Source organism: Sus scrofa, chromosome 12 (genome assembly GCF_000003025.6).
Source record: "Sus scrofa isolate TJ Tabasco breed Duroc chromosome 12, Sscrofa11.1, whole genome shotgun sequence".
In the NCBI taxonomy this organism is placed as follows: domain Eukaryota; kingdom Metazoa; phylum Chordata; class Mammalia; order Artiodactyla; family Suidae; genus Sus; species Sus scrofa.
The window spans coordinates 38,144,995-38,162,893 of record NC_010454.4 but is presented as its reverse complement, the minus strand read 5'-3'; the positions used below and the strand labels follow the sequence as shown (position 1 = coordinate 38,162,893).

At 52.6% G+C, this 17,899-nt stretch overlaps 1 long non-coding RNA gene across 1 annotated transcript; it reads right to left on the bottom strand.

The window, feature by feature from the left end:
- Nucleotides 1,356–4,599, bottom strand: LOC110256039. Its single transcript, XR_002337212.1, has 3 exons — nucleotides 4,269–4,599; nucleotides 3,840–3,918; nucleotides 1,356–3,582 (listed from the first exon to the last, which is right to left on the bottom strand). It is a non-coding gene; the product is annotated as an uncharacterized LOC110256039 (long non-coding RNA).

The following is a 17,899-nucleotide window of genomic DNA, read 5'->3' as shown; positions in this document are numbered from 1 at the left end:
ATCTGAAGCTATTGCTGTGAGTCACCAGAGAACAGTAGAAGGAGGCCCGGACTAAGGTAAGTTGTGGGTCTGCCTGTCCCTAGTTCTGTACCAGCCTCTCTCTGAACCTGTTTCTCCATCTGTCCAATGAAGAGGTTGGACATCTGGGCTGGAAGTGTCTCTGGTTCTAGAAATTAGTGCTGGAAAGAATGACAGTGGGTCCACGACAAGCCCAGATCAGACACGGTTCATGACCAAGGATGGGGTGACTCTGGCTGGGGCTTTGTCTCTCCAGCAGGTTCTCTTGGAAATCTCAGACCCCAGAGGAGCACAATGAAGCCAAGAGGACCCCACAGACCCATCCCCACGCTACCTGCTCACCTGCCACCTTGGAATCTGGGACTTGCTCTTGTCATTAGCTCCACCCTCAGCTGGATTTAATGAATCTGAGAAAAATTATGAAGTCCCATAAAGCCACAAGTATCATAAAAAGTATAATAAAATTGAGAAAAGCTATTAAGTTATAAATACAACCAATGCATGCAACATCACTCAGTCGGGGAGGAAGTCGCTATAAAATAAAGTCATTCCACAAGTGACTAAATCTCTTAATTCACGAGGCACACGCCCTCTCTTTATGGTGCCCAGCTCGGTTATCCCCGCCAGGAGTTTGTGTCGCAGGAACTTTCCCTGTGACAGAGACCGCAGCGTGGGAAGACAAAGAAAAAGACACCAGATAAGAGAATAACAGAGAGTGAGAAAGAGCGAGCGACCCGAGGCGGCCAGGAAGACCTAGGCGGAGGCCTGGGAAGTAGGAAGCCCGGCCGAGTCCGCCCTGGGCGGTAGAGCCGTGGTCTGGAGTCCCAGATCACCCGCCAGCTACTGGCCGAGCAGCCAAGGTGAAAGGAAAGCATCGGAAAAGAAGAGCAGGGGAGGAAAGTCTGCAGCTGGCGTTTTGGTCTGGGGGGGTCTCCTCGACCCTGGCCAGAGGCCGCGATCCCACCCATCCTCCCGGCTCGGCGATTCTCGGGACCAGTGCCTCCGCCCCCCCCAAACCCCGCCTCCCCCGGCACCCACCCTGTCCCTCGGGCGCATCTCCCCGGGGTGTCTCCCCTCTGAGAGACGCCCCCGCGCTATGAATATTCATAGCTGTAATTAGAGAGCGCGCCCGGCGCCCATTATGGTTATTGTGCGTCCAATAAAAACAAACACGCTAATGAGCAGCTTTAACGCGGGGCGGGCGGCGCGGGTGGTGAGGACCGGAGCGCACCCAGCACAGCCCAGGAGTGGGAGAGGGAGCAGGAGGAGGGCGCCGGGGAGGATAAAGAGCGACACCCCCCCCCAGAGGGGGGCGAGAGGGGGAGCAAAGGAGACAGAGGAGGGGAGAGGCAAGGCTCCCCAGCAGCAGAGCGCTTCGATGGAGGCGGAGGGGGCTGGGGCGGGCGCCCCAAGGGACGCAGTCCCAGGCGTACTGGACACGGACTCGGTTCACACCGCAGGACAGTCTTACTTTTGGGGAGGGAGTCTGGGCATCGCGCGGGGCCTGCTGAAACGCCTGGGAGCGGGAGTATCCAGGCCCTGCTCTAGGCCGGTTACATCCGGAGGCTCCAAAAGACATTTTCAGATTTCTGATATGCATTTTCAGATTGCTGTGGAGAGCCCTCCGCCTAAGGCGCCCCAGGCCTGGTCCTCCTGGAACTGGGTAGCCAACACTGGGAAGGGCAGGAAGGGAAGCCGAGCGCGCTCTGGGTCCTGTTCTGGGACAGGACAGTATCGGAGGCTGGCCGCGGACACAAAGGCAGGCAGGGAGGTGGCAGTGGGTTTCCGTGAGGGAAGGCAGGTCAGGTGAGGAGCCAGTGACAAGGGGGATGTAGACGGATCTAAAGGTGACCAAGTGGCCTACTGGGAGCCCTTATCAGTAGAGATGGGGCAGATCTGCACCTCCCAGTTGCTGCTGAGAGGACCCCCAAGGGCCAGCAATGCACCCACTTTAGGAGCTGAGAGGGTGGAGGCAGCAAAAGCTAAAGGAAATGTCCACAATCAGCTTCCTCAAGTAGTTTAGAAGCAGATGTGGGAGACTCTGAAGCTACTGGGCTTGTAAGCCTGCTTGTTCATCTGGGGAGCTGGGAAGGGGCAGATTCCCACGTAGTTTGGGTTGGGTGGATGGACTGAGCTGGGGCCCCGAAGGGGCTTTTCGCTGAGTGACTTGCATGGGAGTCTGAGGCCTGCTCTCCAGGAAGGGGGGAAGGAGGGTGAGAAGCACCAGGACTCTGACCTCCGGTTAGCCCTGCGCCCACCCTAACCTGGACGGGACACACACAGTAAATGCTGTGTCTATGTTTGTTCAAGGGGTGAAAGAAGGAAGAGACTGGACACAGGGGATTTGATGTGGGAAGATGGAAACCAAAGGAAAGATCTAAAGAGCAGTGAGGGATGAAGCCTAGCCCAGCTGTCCTCAAGTTTAGCACGATCAGATTCAAATAGGGATTTCTTATGTTCATGCACACAGAATCTCATGGACAGAATTTTCATAGCACTATTATGAGAGCCAAAGAGTGGAAACAACACAAATGTCCATCAAGTGGTAAATGGATAAACAAAATGTGGCATAGCCACACCATGGAATACTATTCAGCAATGAAAAAGGACTGAACTTCTTTGACATTGCTACGACATGGACGAACCTCGAAAACATTATGCTAAGTGAAAGAAGCCAATCACTGGAGTTCCCTGGTGGCACTGGGGGTTAAGGATCCGGTGTTGTCACTGCTGTGGCTTGGGTTCAATCTCTCACCTGGCAACTTCTGCATACCAGGGATGCAGCCAAAAAAGAAAGAAGAAAGGAAGGAAAGCTAATCACAAAGGACCAGATTTATATGAGTCCATTATATGAAATGTCCAGAAGAGGCAAATCTATTAGACACAGAAAGTAGATCAGTAGTTGTCTAGGGTTGGGGGGATAAGGGAATTTGGAAATGACAGCTAAGGGGTACAGGGTTTCTTTGGGGGGTAATGAAAATGTTCTAAAAGCCATTGTGGTGATGGTTGCACAACTCAGTGAATATATTAAAAGCCACCGAAGAGTACACTTTAAATGGGTAGACTGTATGATATGTGAATTATATCTCAATAAAGCCGTTAACAAAACAAAACATTATGGTAAGTAAAAGAAGCTAGACTCAAAAAATCATCCAGAACAAGCAAATCTATACAGACAGAAAGTAGATTAGTGATTGCCTAGGGCTGGGGGGTGGGGGTGGGGAGAAGATTCACTGTAAACAGACATCAGGAATCTTATTGGGGTGATAGAAATGTTCCATAACTTGGTTGTGGTGATGGTTGCACAACTCGATAAATTTACTAAAAAATCGTTGAATAGCATGCTTTAAAAGGGTGAATTTTATGGTATGTGAATTATACCTCAATAAAAGTTGTTTTTAAAAAACACGGATTGCTGGAGCCAACCCCCAGTTTCTGATTCAGTAGGTCTGGGGTAGCTGGAGAGTGCGAATCTATACCAAGTTCCCTGGAGACGCTGATGCTGCTGGCCCGGGGACCCCAGCGGGAGGACCACTGGCCTACAAAGCCCAGAAGGGGAGCGGCCTGTTTAAACAAAACAAAACAAAACACCTTGGGCACCAGCTCTCCACACCCACTCACCGACCCACCCACTTCTCCAGTGGCACCCCAGCGGATAACCGGGAGAAGGGCAGTAACGGGCAGCAGGGAGCCGGCTACTCTCTGAGCCTGGCAGACATTCCTCCGCACCAGACAGCAGCCGAGTTAATTTCAAGGCAGCCTCTCCACCATCAACCGAAATTGGCAGCGTAAATAGGCATCGCTGCTTATTTGCCACTTACCTCTGTCTTGTTCTGCTTAAATACTGAGGGGAAACTGGAGCCATTAGGGTCAGAAGAAAATTACAAACACGCAGCGTCGCTGTGGGTGGGTGAAAATGATATTAGAGATGGGGGGCGCAGGAAAAAATAAATAGAGGAAGGAAGGAGGGAGGGTGGGGAGGGGAACCTGCCTTGCACCAACAGAGCGTGAAATAAAATAAAATTAAATAAAGATCTGTTTGGTAGGTGGGGAATCTTCATCCCAGGAAATCTGGGTGGGGTTTGGGGGAGGGGAGAGCTCGGGAGTTTGTACAACCAGACCGAGGAGACTAAATTCTGATTTCTGTTTTCTGGTCTGATTGGCACAGTTCACAATGAGTCTTTTTCTCTGGGCCACCAGGAAACGGGCCCAGGGAGGGGACAAAAGCCAGAAGCGACCATCGCCCTCACCTTCAGTTGTCTCCCGGACCTGGGCGCTCCTGGAGCTTCCTGGGGGCTTCACGCCCAGGGGCGGCCCTCCCCCTCCCCTCCCTCCTCCCCGCACCCCCTGGCGGCATTAATTGGAGGCAAGAGCAGCACCGCATTTATTACCTCCCCTCCCGCTCCACACTAAATCTTGTGGCAATGCTTCTAAAAGTCAATAAAACGAGAGGGAAGATGCGATAAAATTAAGGTGGAAAGTGTGATGGGGAGAGGAAATGGGAATCTTCCTTTTAATTTAGCTTTAATTTTAATTTTTTGTCACCTCTCCAAGCAGCCTGCGTGCTGCCGCAGTGGAGGGGAGGGGGTCGAGGGAGGGGGCTGGCCTGGCTTTTTAAGGCCCGGAAGAGGCCGCCCACGGGGGCGGGGCGGGGCGGGGCGGGGCGGGTCTGGGGGGAGGAGCTACCTCTTGTGGGAGTCACAGCTGGGAGCAGCCAGGGGGCGGGGGGGGGGGGGGGGCAGCCTGCCCAAATCTTACCCAGGAGGCACTGCCTTCTTTGTACTCCCAGAGCACCTTGTCCAGACCTAAGTGCTCCCTGAGGGCAGGACCTGGGTCTCTGTGATGTCAGTCATCTCTTTACCTGGTACCTGGTACCTGACACAGAACAGGAGTAATAGGAGTAATAGTCGTGATCAGGATGATAATGACGAGGATAATGGTGAGTGACGCTGATGATCGATGAGTTACTGAGCCCAGAACATGTTTCAGTATTGCTCTTTTTTTTTTTTTTTCAATCTTTTTGTATTTTTAGGGCCGCACCCACAGCATATGGAGGTTCCCAGGCTAGGGGTCCAATCGGAGCTGTAGCTGCCAGCCTATGCCACAGCCACAGCAACGCGGGATGCGAGCCGCATCTGTGACCTACACCACAGCATACGTCGGATCCTTAACCCACTGAGCGAGGCCAGAGATCGAACCTGCCTCCTCATGGATGCTAGTCGGGTTCATTAACCGCTGAGCCACGATGGGAACTCCTGTGTTTCAGTATTGTTCTAAGCATAGATCATACAATTGCATCTCATTCTTCCCATCCAGGGTATAAGTACCATTATAATGGCTCCATTTTACAGATAAGATTGAGGACAGAGAGGTGAAGCCCCTTGCCCAGGGTCACAGAACTTGTTGGTAGCAGGTGTGAAATTAGGAAATAGATATGGATGGTTCCCATGTAACAAGTAGATGAATAAAGGAGCGAATGAAAATTTTGGAAGAATACTGAGAAAGTGATGAGTATGGAAGTGCCAGGGGTCTTGTAGCTCCCCACAAACTCAGCCCTTGAAGACTGGGGGTACCCAGCAGGGCAGAGGCAGGGGCAGCTGGTCCCAGAGGAGACTGAGGCTTCTTCTTTTTTTTTTTTTTTTGTCTTTTTGCCTTTTCTAGGGCCGATTCTTCGGCATATGGAGGTTCCCAGGCTAGGGGTCGAATCGGAGCTATAGCCACTAGCCTACGCCAGAGCCACAGCAACTTGGGATCCGAGCCGCGTCTGCAACCTACACCACAGCTCACGGCAACGCCAGATCCTTAACCCACTGAGCAAGGCCAGGGATCGAACCCGCAACCTCATGGTTCCTAGTCGGATTCGTTAACCACTGCGCCACAACGGGAACTCCTGAGGCTTCTTGATGTTGGTGGGAAAGGCCTTGAGGTCAGGCCAACATTCTCTGTCATGTGATTTCTTCCCCTTTTTTAGGGAGGGTGAAATTATTTTTATTTATTTATTTGCTTTATAGGGCTGCACCTGCAGCATATGGAAGTTCCCAGGCTAGGAGCTGAAGTGGAGCTACAGCTGCCAGCCTATGCTATAGCCATAGCAATGCCAGATCTAAGCTGAATCTGTGACCTACACCACGGCTCACGGCAACGCTGGATTCTTAACCCACTGAGCAGAGCCAGGGATCAAACTCGTATCGTCATGGATACTAGTATTCGGTACTGCTGAGCCACAACAGAAACTCCCAGGAAGGGTGGAATTAAGCTCCATCTCTAACAAATCAGAAGGTGTTCTTTTCACGGAGGTCCAATCGAGAGACAGAAGGCCTGTGGCTCCAGTTGCAACCTCTTCTAAAGAACAGGGCCCCTGAGGCAGCAACTTAATGGACCCTCCCACCCACGCCCTGGCACCAGCCAGGCATCTGGAGGGTCCACAGAAGCACCCAGCATGCCCTGTCAGAGGAAGTCAGGGTTCAGACCGGAAGTTCTGGGAGTTCCCTTTGTGGCTCAGCAGAGACGAATCTGACTAGCATCCATGAGGATGTGGGTTCGATCCCTGGACTCACTCGTGGGTTAAGCCTCGGGGGTTGCTGTGAGCTGTGGTGTGGGTCAAAGACCCGGCTCAGCTCCCACATGGCTGTGGCTGTGGTGTAGGCTGGCAGCTGTAGCTCCGATTTGATACCTAGCCTGGGAACTTCCATATGCTGCAGGGGGGCAGCCCTAAAAAAAATAAGTAAATAACAGGAAGCTCTAAGGGTCCTAGACACTGCCAAGGGCAGCTCCACAATTTGCACATAAGGAGGGGTCAGTCCCAAGGAGGGGACAGACTTTCCTCACGTCACAGAGGGTTGCTCCTCTCTTTCCATTTGGTGAGAGACCCAGAGTCATTAGTCTTCCACATCCTAAGTGGCCTGGCATCTCAGGCCTTGGTGACAGTGCTCCAGGAGGCGGGCAGGAGGTAGGGGCTGTTCCCTCTACATGCAGATGGGGAAACAAGCTCACATAGTAACATCAGCATCAGTGCCCAATGAAGGATTCTGGCTGTTGTCTAGCCTCAACTGAGTGTGAACCAAAACGTTCATGTTTTCAGATGACACGTTTCTGCATCAAGCCCAGGTTCTGAAGCAGCACGGCGCCCTCCTCTTCCCGCTTCCCGATCCACAAGGCCCACGGAGCCACCCTGTCCTGCCCCAGAGTCGCCCTCCACAGACCTGGAGACCCCCCAGCTTCTCCAACTGGAGGAGATGGGAAAGGGTGGACTTCGTGTCTACTGGGCTCCCCCTTGTCCCAAATGTTGTTCCCGTCACTGAAAAAGCATCTCTTAAAGTATATTTAACGGCATGGAGAAACACAGGAAATATTTGTAAGGTAAAAAAAAATCAAGTTACCAAATATTGTGTAGAGTAGAATCCTATTTTGTTTTGTTGGGTTTTGTTTAATTTTCTCTATTTTAGGAGTTCCCGTCATGGTTCAGTAGAAACAAATACGATGAGTATCCATGAGGACGCAGGTTCGATCCCTGGCCTTGCTCAGTGGGTTAAGGATCCAGTGTTGCCAGTTGCCATGAGCTGTGGTGTAGGTCACAGACACGGCTCGGATCCTGAGTTGCTGTGGCTGTGGTGTAGGCAGGCAGCTGTAGCTGTGGCTTCGATTCGACCCCTAGCCTGGGAATGTCCATATGCCGAGGGTATAGCCCCAAAAACCAAAAAAAAAAAAAAAAAGAAAAAAATTTTTTCTCTATTTTTACTTTTTAGTTTTTTTAATTTTGGTTGATTTATAATGTGCCAATGCCTGCTATACAGCCAAGCGACTCAGTTATACATATATATATATATTCTTTTTTAAATTTTTTCCCATCATGGTCTATCCCAGGAGATTGGATATAGTTCCCTGTGCTATATAGTAGGATCTTATTGCCTACTGTCTTGCTTTGTTTTAAATATAGTTTATGGCTATATTTGCACACACAGAAGACTAAAAGAATGTGCACCAAAATATTTATAGTGCTTTCCTTTCCTTCCTTAATGTTTCTGTACTTTTTAAATTTTTCCACTAGGAGCCTGTGTCCTTTTATAATTGTATACAAGAAAATTACAAAGGAATGTTTAAATGTGCTCTACCATCTTCAGTTTTTTAAAATACTGATACCCCTCTAGCTTGCTGGCTCTGTGGTCTCATAAGCAGCAGCCAGGAACTGATCACGTGTGTGTGTGTGTGTGTGTGTGTGTGTGTGTGTGTTGGGAGGGTCCCAACCCCCCACCCTCTCCCATTGACTGCTGTTCATCATAACCAGGACAATTAACCATCCCTTATTATTCACATGTCATGAGTACTAATCAGCCTTATTAATATCCATGCTTTGCAAAACCAGGAGGCAGCTTGGCTCGGATGCTTGAAACTCCACAGGAATCCAATCCGGACCCCAGGCGCGTCCCTTCCTGCTCCGTGCCTTCACCTCCCCCTGAATTGAGAAGATCTGCTCTTCCCTGCCCCTCCCAGTGACAATACCTTCCGCTTCCTTCGCCAGCTCAGAAGAGCTTCGCACCCCCGGAAGGGCCATCTAAGTTTCCAAATTCATGCACCACCTGAACCACCGATCTCCCTGCCCCTGGAACTGAAACAAGGGGCTCTTGCTATAGCTGATCCCTTTTCTCTCACTACCCACTTTGTTCATCAAATGCATGACTTACCCCAGGCAGGCACGGCTAAAGCCTGAATGTTAGGGTTGTACCACTTTCCCAAGCTCGGTCTCTACATCTCGCTGCCTCTTTGGGGAAATGCACTGGCAGTTCCGCATTAAGGCAGATATCAATATCCTTGGCCATTTGGCTAGAGTTAAATTCCCTGGCCAATGTTTGAGGCAGATTTATCCTCTGGGTTGCTTCAGCCCTTCTTTTTTTTTTTTTTTTTTTTTTTTTTTTTGGTCTTTTTAAGGCTGCACCCATGGCATATGGAAGTTGCCAGGCTAGGGGTTAAACTGGAGCTGCAGCTGCTGGCCTACACCACAGCCACAGCAACTCAGGATCAGAGCCATGTCTACACTGAAGCTCAGGGCAACACTGGATCCTTAACCCACTGAGCAAGGCCAGGGATCAAACCTGTGTCTTCGTGGATACTAGTTGGGTTCATTGCTGCTGAGCCACGATAGCCCTGGTTTTTGTTTTTTTGGGGGTTTTTTTGTTTGTTTCTTTCTTTCTTTTCAGGGCCACACCTGTGGCACATGGAGGTTCCCAGGCTAGGGGTCAAATCGGAGCTACAGCTGCCAGCCTACACCACAGCCACAGCAAAGCAGGATACGAGCCTTATCTACAAACTACATCACACACAGCTCATGGCAACACCAGATCCTTAACCCACTGATCGAACCCACGACCTCAGGGTTACTAGTTAGATTCATTTCCACTGCACCATAACGGGAACTCCCAGCCCTTGGTTTTTGATGTGGTGGTCGCTATGCAGTGGTGAAGTGGGTCCAAGCTGTGCCACGTGTGCACACGCAGAACACCCTCTGTGCCAAGATTCTGGCTCCCAAAGGGGTGGTGTAACCTCTCCTGGGTGGAGGTGAATCCAAATCCACCACAAGAGGCGACTGCATCCTTGTCTGCATCGCTGATGCTCTGAGTCAAGATACCAAGGACCGACCTATGACCTCCACTGGGAGGCAGAGCCCAGGTGGCCCACCCAGACCTACTCACAGCACATACTGGGGATGGAGACAACAATGGAAGCATTTTGAGCAAAATACTCACAGCAGCAGCATTTATTACAGTTAGAAATTAGACACCCCTCACATACCCAACAACGCGGGCGTGACCAAGGAAGTGATGACCCATCAACAGGCTGGGACGCCATGTGGCCATTAAAATGATAAGGTGGGCTCTGCCACCCTGAGAATGTCTACAGGAGCGGGTTTTAGGGGAAAGCAGGCAACCCAGAGGGCATGCAGCCCCAGGGAGGGAGCCCTGCCCTAGTGCAGGGGAGAACTGGGTTCAAAGCCAGTTAGCCGCGGTGGTTAGTGCTGTTCACCAGCCTCCGTTGTTTCATTTGTGAAAAGCGATCGAGGCCCCTGCTTCCCAGTGTTGTGGGAGAGCTCAGCCAGGTCACAAAGCTCCAGATCTTTCAGGAAACCAAAAAAAAAAAAAAAGCCCCAAAGGCAATAACAATCCAGAAAGAGCTGACCAGAATGTGAATGTTTAGAAATTAAAAGTCTTTAGGAGTTCCCACTGCAGCTCAGTGGTTAACAAATCGGATTAGGAACCATGAGGTTATGGGTTCTATCCCTGGCCTCGCTCAGGGGGTTAAGGATCCGGCGTTGCCGTGAGCTGTGGTGTAGGTTGCAGACGAGGCTCGGATCTGGCGTTGCTGTGGCTCTGGTGTAGGCTGGCAGATGTAGCTCCGCTTGGACCCCTTGCCTGAGAACCTCCATATGCCGCGGGTATGGACCTAAAAGGACAAAAAGGACAGACAACAACAAGGAGTTCCCGTTGTGGCGCAGTGGTTAACGAATCCGACTAGGAACCATGAGGTTGCGGGTTCGGTCCCTGCCCTTGCTCAGTGGGTTAAGGATCCAGCGTTGCCGTGAGCTGTGGTGTAGGTTGCAGACGAGGCTTGGATCCTGCGTTGCTGTGGCTCTGGTGTAGGCCGGTGGCTACAGCTCCAATTGGACCCCTAGCCTGGGAACCTCCATATGCCAAGGGAGCGGCCCAAGAAATAGCAAAAAGACAAAACACACACACACACACACACACAAAACAACAACAACAAAAACCCACAAAACCATCCCCAGCCAGATGCAGCCCAGAGGAGCCTAAGGAGTCACCTGGGAGATGGGAGAGAGAGGCAGAGAGAGGGAGAGACCAGAGCCAGAAGCAGGGAGGGTAGAGGGTCCAAACATCTGTAGCCCGCGTCCCACCTCCTGCCTGCTGTCCTTGTCCCTACAGGCTCTGCTCCAGGAACAAGAAATAAAAAGCTCTGCCAGCTGACCGCTGTCTCCTCCCCCTCCTTCTTCCTTCTCTGCTGCTGCCCAAGCACCTTCTCCTTCCTTGGGTATATCCATCTGAACAATGAAGAGAGGGAGTTCCCATCATGGATCAGTGGTAACCAATACCACGCGTATCCATGAGGACTCGGGTTCAATCCCTGGCCTCGCTCAGTGAGTTAAAACATCCGGTGTTGCCATGAGCTGTAGTGTTGGTCACAGATGTGACTTGGATCCCACGTTGCTATGGCTGTGGCTGTGTCTGGCACCTGCAGCTCCAATAGGACCCCTAGCCTGGCAACTTCCATACGCTGCAGGTGCGGCCCTAAAAAGATTAAAAAAAAAGAAAAGAAATTGAAGAGTGAGTCGGGTTTGGTGTAAATCACTGGAGCTGAGTATTTTGGGCAGAGAACAGAATCATCCCCACGTGTACCTGCCCAGGGGCCCAAGGAAGAAACGTGGCCTGTGGCCTGGACGACACCTCTGACCCAAGGCGGTCCCTCCTCATAACCCGAGGACAGTTTGGGTACCACTCCTCCCCCCACCCCCGGCCCCAATCTTCCTCCTGCACCACCGAGAGTGGGGATGGAGTTAAAGACGCGACGTGAAGCCGAGGGAGAGGAGGACAAAGAAGGGAAAAGGGTGTTCTTTGGGGGAGGTTTTCCTTCCCTGTTGGTTTTTTTGTTTGTTTGTTTGCTTTTCTGTCTTTTCGGGGCCGCACCCATGGCATGTGGAGGTTCCCAGGCCAGGGGTCCAATCGGACCCAAATACTTGAGTCTCCTCCTCTCTTCCCAGTGCCTTCCACTCTGTTTTTGTAATCCAGGACCTGGGGATCTCTCCTTCTCCGCTTCAGCAAATAGGCGTATTGCATTTGGGTGGATGTGGCCCCAGGCCTCTGTCAGTGCCCATTCCTTCCGCCAGTCAGAGTTTAACAGCCCCTGATCTTTCACAAGGCCAGGTAATCTCCCAACCAGAAAAGCTCCTGTGCTATCCTGGAAGGGAAATGTGCTCTGAGATTTTCTGCTCACACCTTATCCCCCACCTGCACGGCATCCTAACTCACTCCCTGGGGTGCCTTTTAGCTAATCACTCCATCAGGGAGCTAAGAAAAGTAATTGGGGCGGGAGGGTTGGGAGGCCACAAGACTGCCCAAATCCCAGTTTAGTGACCTCAACAGCGATGCTTGGGATTCATGGGCCATGGCACGTGTCTCACAAGTTACCCCCTGAAAGCGGCACTCCCATCCCACCCTACACACTAGATCTTACGGCCACTCCACCTGGCCTGAGACACCCCCGCTGGTAAAGGATTGGAACCCGGCCTGCAGACCCCAATCTCCACATTCTTCCTGTTCTGCCATCTGCCTCTTCCAGCTCTTTTCTTGGGGGAAAGGGTGCTGCCCTGAGTCCTAATCCCCTACCCCCGCCCCCCAGGTGAGAGATTCCCCCCCAGTTCTCTGCTTCTTCTGCTTTGTCCAAGCTGAACCCTGACCAGTTAGGACAGGACTCACCACTCAGCCCGATGTTGGGCAGGTGGGATGGGTGGGGGCTGGGGAGCCCCAGGCACTGACAACACTCACGGAAGTGACCAGGCACCTTCTTTCTCCTTATGGGCACGAGGAGCTGGGAGGCGCAGACCTCAAAAACCTCAGGGACAGAACCCCGTTGTATGACTTACCCCCGGGTTAGTCTGGAGCTTGGCAGCACGAATTAAGCCTGGAGGGAGGAGTTCCGGTTATGGTGCAACAGAAACGAATCTGACTAGTACCTATGAGAATGCGGGTTTGCTCCCCAGCCCCTCTCAGTGGGTCAGGGATTCAGCATTGGTGTGTGTGCTGTGGTATAAGCTGACAACTCTAGCTCCGATTCCACCCCCTTGCCTGGGAACATCATATGCTGCTGGTGGGGCTCTACAAAGCAAAAAAAAAAAAAAAAATTCTGGAGGGAGAGGCTGGTGGGGGAGAGGGAGGGTCACACGGAAGAAGATGCGTAGAGGGGAGAGAGATACCCTGACCTGGGCAGACAGTCCTGCCAGTGCCCCCAGAGCAGACCTGGGATGGGGGAAGCGTGTCCCACCTCAATCTCTGAGATTTCTCTCTTGACTTCCGAGAAATGCTGCAGTTCTCAGCCTGGCCCTCATCTCCACAGCTCCGCCAGCGCCTCAGCACCCCAAGGCTCCAGGAACACGCATGCTGACACAAACTGCCAGGCACTGCACATCCATCTGACAGCTCACCTGAGCTCAGGTGGCCTGCAGGAGAGATGCAGCACAAATGCTGGAGTCTCTCTCTCTCTCACACACAATTTAAGTCGACCCTTCCCTATGCGTTACCTTAATTGGTTTAAACCTCACAATAGGGTCCTGGGAGGTGGGCAGGGCAGATGTTTTGAACCCATTTCTTTGGAATCCAAAGGTCAAGGAAGGTGAGCAATTTAGTCACGGGCACTCTCTCCAGAGCTAGGGACCATGACAATACTGACATTCCTCGGTGCCCAGTCTGGTGCTCAGCGTGCTCCCAGGCCCCACAGAGGAGACAGTATTGTCACCCCCATTTCCCTGATGATGAAACAGCCACTTAGAGATGTCGGGCAAACTGGGGAAGCCATGGGAGCCAAGCCTGAGAGTCTGCCTCCATGGACCCTCCCACAGGTGGGGCCCCTGAATCCTCAGCACCTATGACAGGGCATGGCCCACGGACCATCTGCAGCAGGTTTGTCAGCTAAGTCTGTCCCCATTGCCTTTGCCTTGGCTTCTCTCCAGGATGCTTCCTGCCCTTCTCTCTCCTGGCTCCAAGCATGGCTCCAGCCAGACTTTGAAGCATCTCCTCCCACCGCCCACCGGGGGCTGGGGGGGGCAAGCAGGGCTCAGCATCACAGAATCCCCAAGCCCCCCAAGGATGCTGGGAAGTCAATTCACCACCCTGCTTCCCACACCTATCAGCTTTCAGGGATTTGTGGTTTGACCCAGTGGCTTCCTCTTGCCTCATTTTCCCCGCCTGTGCCAGAGACGAGGGACGTAGGCAAGCCGAGTGCTGGAAAAGAGGCCCCTCTACTCCCTTCTACCCCAGGGGGGTGCTGGAGCTCCCCTTTCTAGATCCCACGGAGTCCCAGACATGCAGAGAGGGGTCTGCAGGGGAGAGACACAGGGCAGGTATATGGAACAGTCAGGCCCAGCTCCAAGGCACGCATTTCCAACCAGGGAAGCCGCTAAAATCTGAGGGCAGGGGTATCTCCGGGATGGGCCCACACAGGGTGGCATCTGAAGCCCCTTTCAGAACACTGCCAACTCCAGCGGCCTCCACTCCCAAGGCCATAATCAGCCAACATCACTGAGAATTTACTGGGCCTGCAGGCATGGAAAGAATGCAAGATGCCACTTCTGCAAATCAACAGCCCAGAGAGGCCTCACACATGGGCACATGGAGCGCCTCTGTGTACACGATCCCGACAGCTCAGGATCACGCCCACTTCACAAAGAATGAAGCAGTGGTCTCAGTGCCCTGCCCCTAGTCACATGGCTAAGACACAGCTGAACAGGGGCAAGAATTCAAAGCCTTTTGGTCCCGTGACTGTGAGCAAAGCTGTTCCCTCGCCAACATCTCCCAACGCTTTTATTTTTATTTATTTTTTTAGGGCTGAGAGCAAAGCTGTTCCCTCGCCAACATCTCCCAACGCTTTTATTTTTATTTATTTTTTTAGGGCTGGACCTGCAGTGTATAGAAGTTTCCAGGCTAGGAGTCAAAATCAGAGCTGCAGCTGCCGGCCTTCCTACAGCCACAGCAATGCTGGATCTAAGCCACATCTGCGACCTACACAGCAGCTTGCAGCAACACTGGATCCTTAACCCACTGAGCGAGGCCAGGGATCCAACTCACCTCCTCATGGAGACTAGTTGGGTTCTTAACCTGCTGAGCCATGATGGGAACTCCCCAAGGCTTCCTTTAATAGAGGCTGGAGGCCTTAGCCATACCTTCTCCTCCCCGGCCTCTTACTCGCCCTGGGGTCTAATGGCAGGTAAGGTGGTCCCCTGGGTTTAGGACAATGGACTTGAGGGGTCAGTGACAGAACACCTAGCTCAGGGTCCCCCACACCCCGCTGGGCTGCTCCAGCCTCACCTCCCGACCTCCACCCCGACACAGCACCTCTGTCCCTCCCACTGCCACTGTTCCCGTCCCCACTGCTTGGGACGCCGTGGATGATGAGTCACGAGGGGGAGGAGCAATGCTCCTGACCCCAGCCTGGCTTCAGACATCTCCAGGGTTCCTCCCCTCGTTCCAGCTCCAGACGCCAGGTCCAGAGAGGCCTGCTTCCCCTCCAAGTCACTCCTGCTGGGTCCTCCGGCCACCCCACAGCCAGGCTCTCTGAGGATTGACCAATGTCAGAGCGCCACCTAGTGTGCCCGGCGGGTGCCCTAGCCCCTGCCCAGCCCTGCCCCTGTCCATTCGCTTGGTCTGAGTTGGGAGGCTGTGGGGGTGCGGTGGGGGGGGACCAGGAAAGAGCCTCAAATCCAGCCTCTGATGTGTGTGTGCTGTGACACTATTTCTCCAGGCACACAGAGATCCCAGGAAGGTCAGTCCCCTCACAATTCAAAAGCTTTGCACCATCACAGGACAGCCCTGTCTGCAAAGTCCTGCCTTAATGATCATTGCAAGGCTTAAAAGGAGCTGTCAAGAGTTCCCTGGTGGCCTAGCAGTTAAGGATTCGGTGTTGTCACTGCTGTGGCTCAGGTTTGATCCCTGGCCCCCCAAAAAGAGCTTTCAAATAGCCTAATCACGTTAGGTTACTTTGTGTTCATTGGTGAAAAGTAAACTTCCCATATTAGCCACAATTTTGGTAACTCCTCTTTGGCAAGTCTTTATTTATTTTACAGTCTCCCCCCACCCCCGCCCCAAGCATATGTAAGTTCCCAGGCTCTGAGTCAAATCAGAGCTGCAGCTGCTGGCAGGGCAACACCAGGTCCAAGCCACGTCTGCAACCTTCACCACAGCTCACAGCAATGCCAGATCTTTTAACCCACTGATCAAGGCCAGGGATCAAAACTGTGTCCTCATGGATGCTCGTCAGGTTCATTTCCGCTGAGCCACAACAGGAATTACAAAGAGGATTTTTTTTTTTTTGTCTTTTTAGGGTCTCACCTGCAGCATATGGAGGTTCCCAGGCTAGAGGTCAAATCGGAGCTGTAGCCACTGGCCCACAGCCACAGCAACACCAGATCCAATCTGCATCTGCGACCTATGCCACAGGTCACGGCAAACAGGTCCTTAACCCACTTAACAAGTTCAGGGATCGAACCTGTGTCCTCATTTTTGCTGAGCCACAACGGGAACTCTGAAGAGGACACTTTTGAAGGCACTTATAAAGGGTGTAAAGAGACAACAGGACCTTCATAAGTAGAATTTATCATGATGATAGCTGGGAGGCCCCATGCGTATTCAGAGCTATGTCGAAGGAAAACAGGAAGAGCCGTGTTAGCTCAACTGTGCAACTACGACAAAACATTGGGGCAAGGAGGGCAAGTGAGGAGATGCTTAAAATGGGCAGAAATGAGAACGCGGTCAGCATCTCACCCAACACCCTATCTGTGAGTAAAGCATCCCCCAGGCCGGGGGTAGCTGGGTGGGGTAAGCTTCCCTTTGCCCCCCCTCCCCCAGGGTGGGGATGGGGAATGGGCCAAAGCGCGTGGGGGAGAGGGGGCGAACAGCCTCTTTATTAACACAATGATTTTATTTGCCGAAAGGTAATCATCCTAAGTGAGGTCAACGGGGGCAGCGGGCGCGTGTTGCCATGGCGACAGAGCATGCTCACTTCCAGCAGCTGCAAGAGCTGGAGGCTCCTGAGGAGAAAGCCCCTCCAGACCTTAACCTGCAGGTGTTGGTGGTCCCCCTCCCAGCTCCAAGTGGCAGATCAAGAGTCCCTGGGAGAATGTCCTGGCTCAGATTCGCAGGAGATCCATCCTGGTTGCGGGGGTGGCAGGTGGGAGTGTGTGGGGTGTGTGTGTGTCTGCATCCATCCCATAGTAACCCCGCAAAGACGTGATGATGCATCGCCAGACCATTTTACAGAATGCTGCGGCTCAGAGGGGCTAGGGAACCATCCAAAGACACACAGCACTTGAGGATTTTGGGGGGGCTGAAATCAGAATCCTGAGGCACTATTTCCAGTTGCCTCAGAGCCAGGGGCTATGACAACGACAGGGAGGGCTTAGACCAGGGTCTTGAGTGATCAGAAAAACTGGCATGGAGGAAAAGTTGCTAACTTAGAGAGGCCTGTGTTTGAGTCCTAATGCCCCCCTCACAGGCCACCTGACCCTCATATTTGCTCTGAGCCTTGGTTTATCCAATGTGTTCTGCATCTGTGACTTGTCAGACTCGGCAAGATCAAGCAATGACCCAGATATGTTTCCCCATCTGTACAATGGAATCAACAAAGCCTTATCCCGGGGATCCAGGATGTTGATGGTGTCTGATGAACTGGCCCCAATGTACAAACAAATGTGGGAAGCTAGCTCTATCATTTTCATTCAAACCTCAAAGGGTGCTAGCTTTCCAGAAAAGGGAACAAGACACACCCTGACCCCAAAGCCTCCAGTCCTGAAGGAGACAGCACAGTGGAAGCAGACCCGAGGAGGGGTACAGCCTGGGGTGGCAAGGTGGTGGTGGCGTGGGGCGGGGGAGGGGGCGTCTGGGGCCAATAGACACTTGTACCCAAAGTGTCTATCGGCCCCTGGTTGAGGAGTCTGACACAGCTACCAGGGACAACTCTGCAATCAAAGGGAATTCAGATGGGGGTGGGGGTGGGGGTGGGGGAGGGACAGACATGTGCAAACGGAGCCTCCGGGCAGGCTTTACCAGGGGACAGCGAGTCTTGAGCTGGATTTCCCAGGAGGTGGACGTGGGGATGGGAGCAGGAGGGA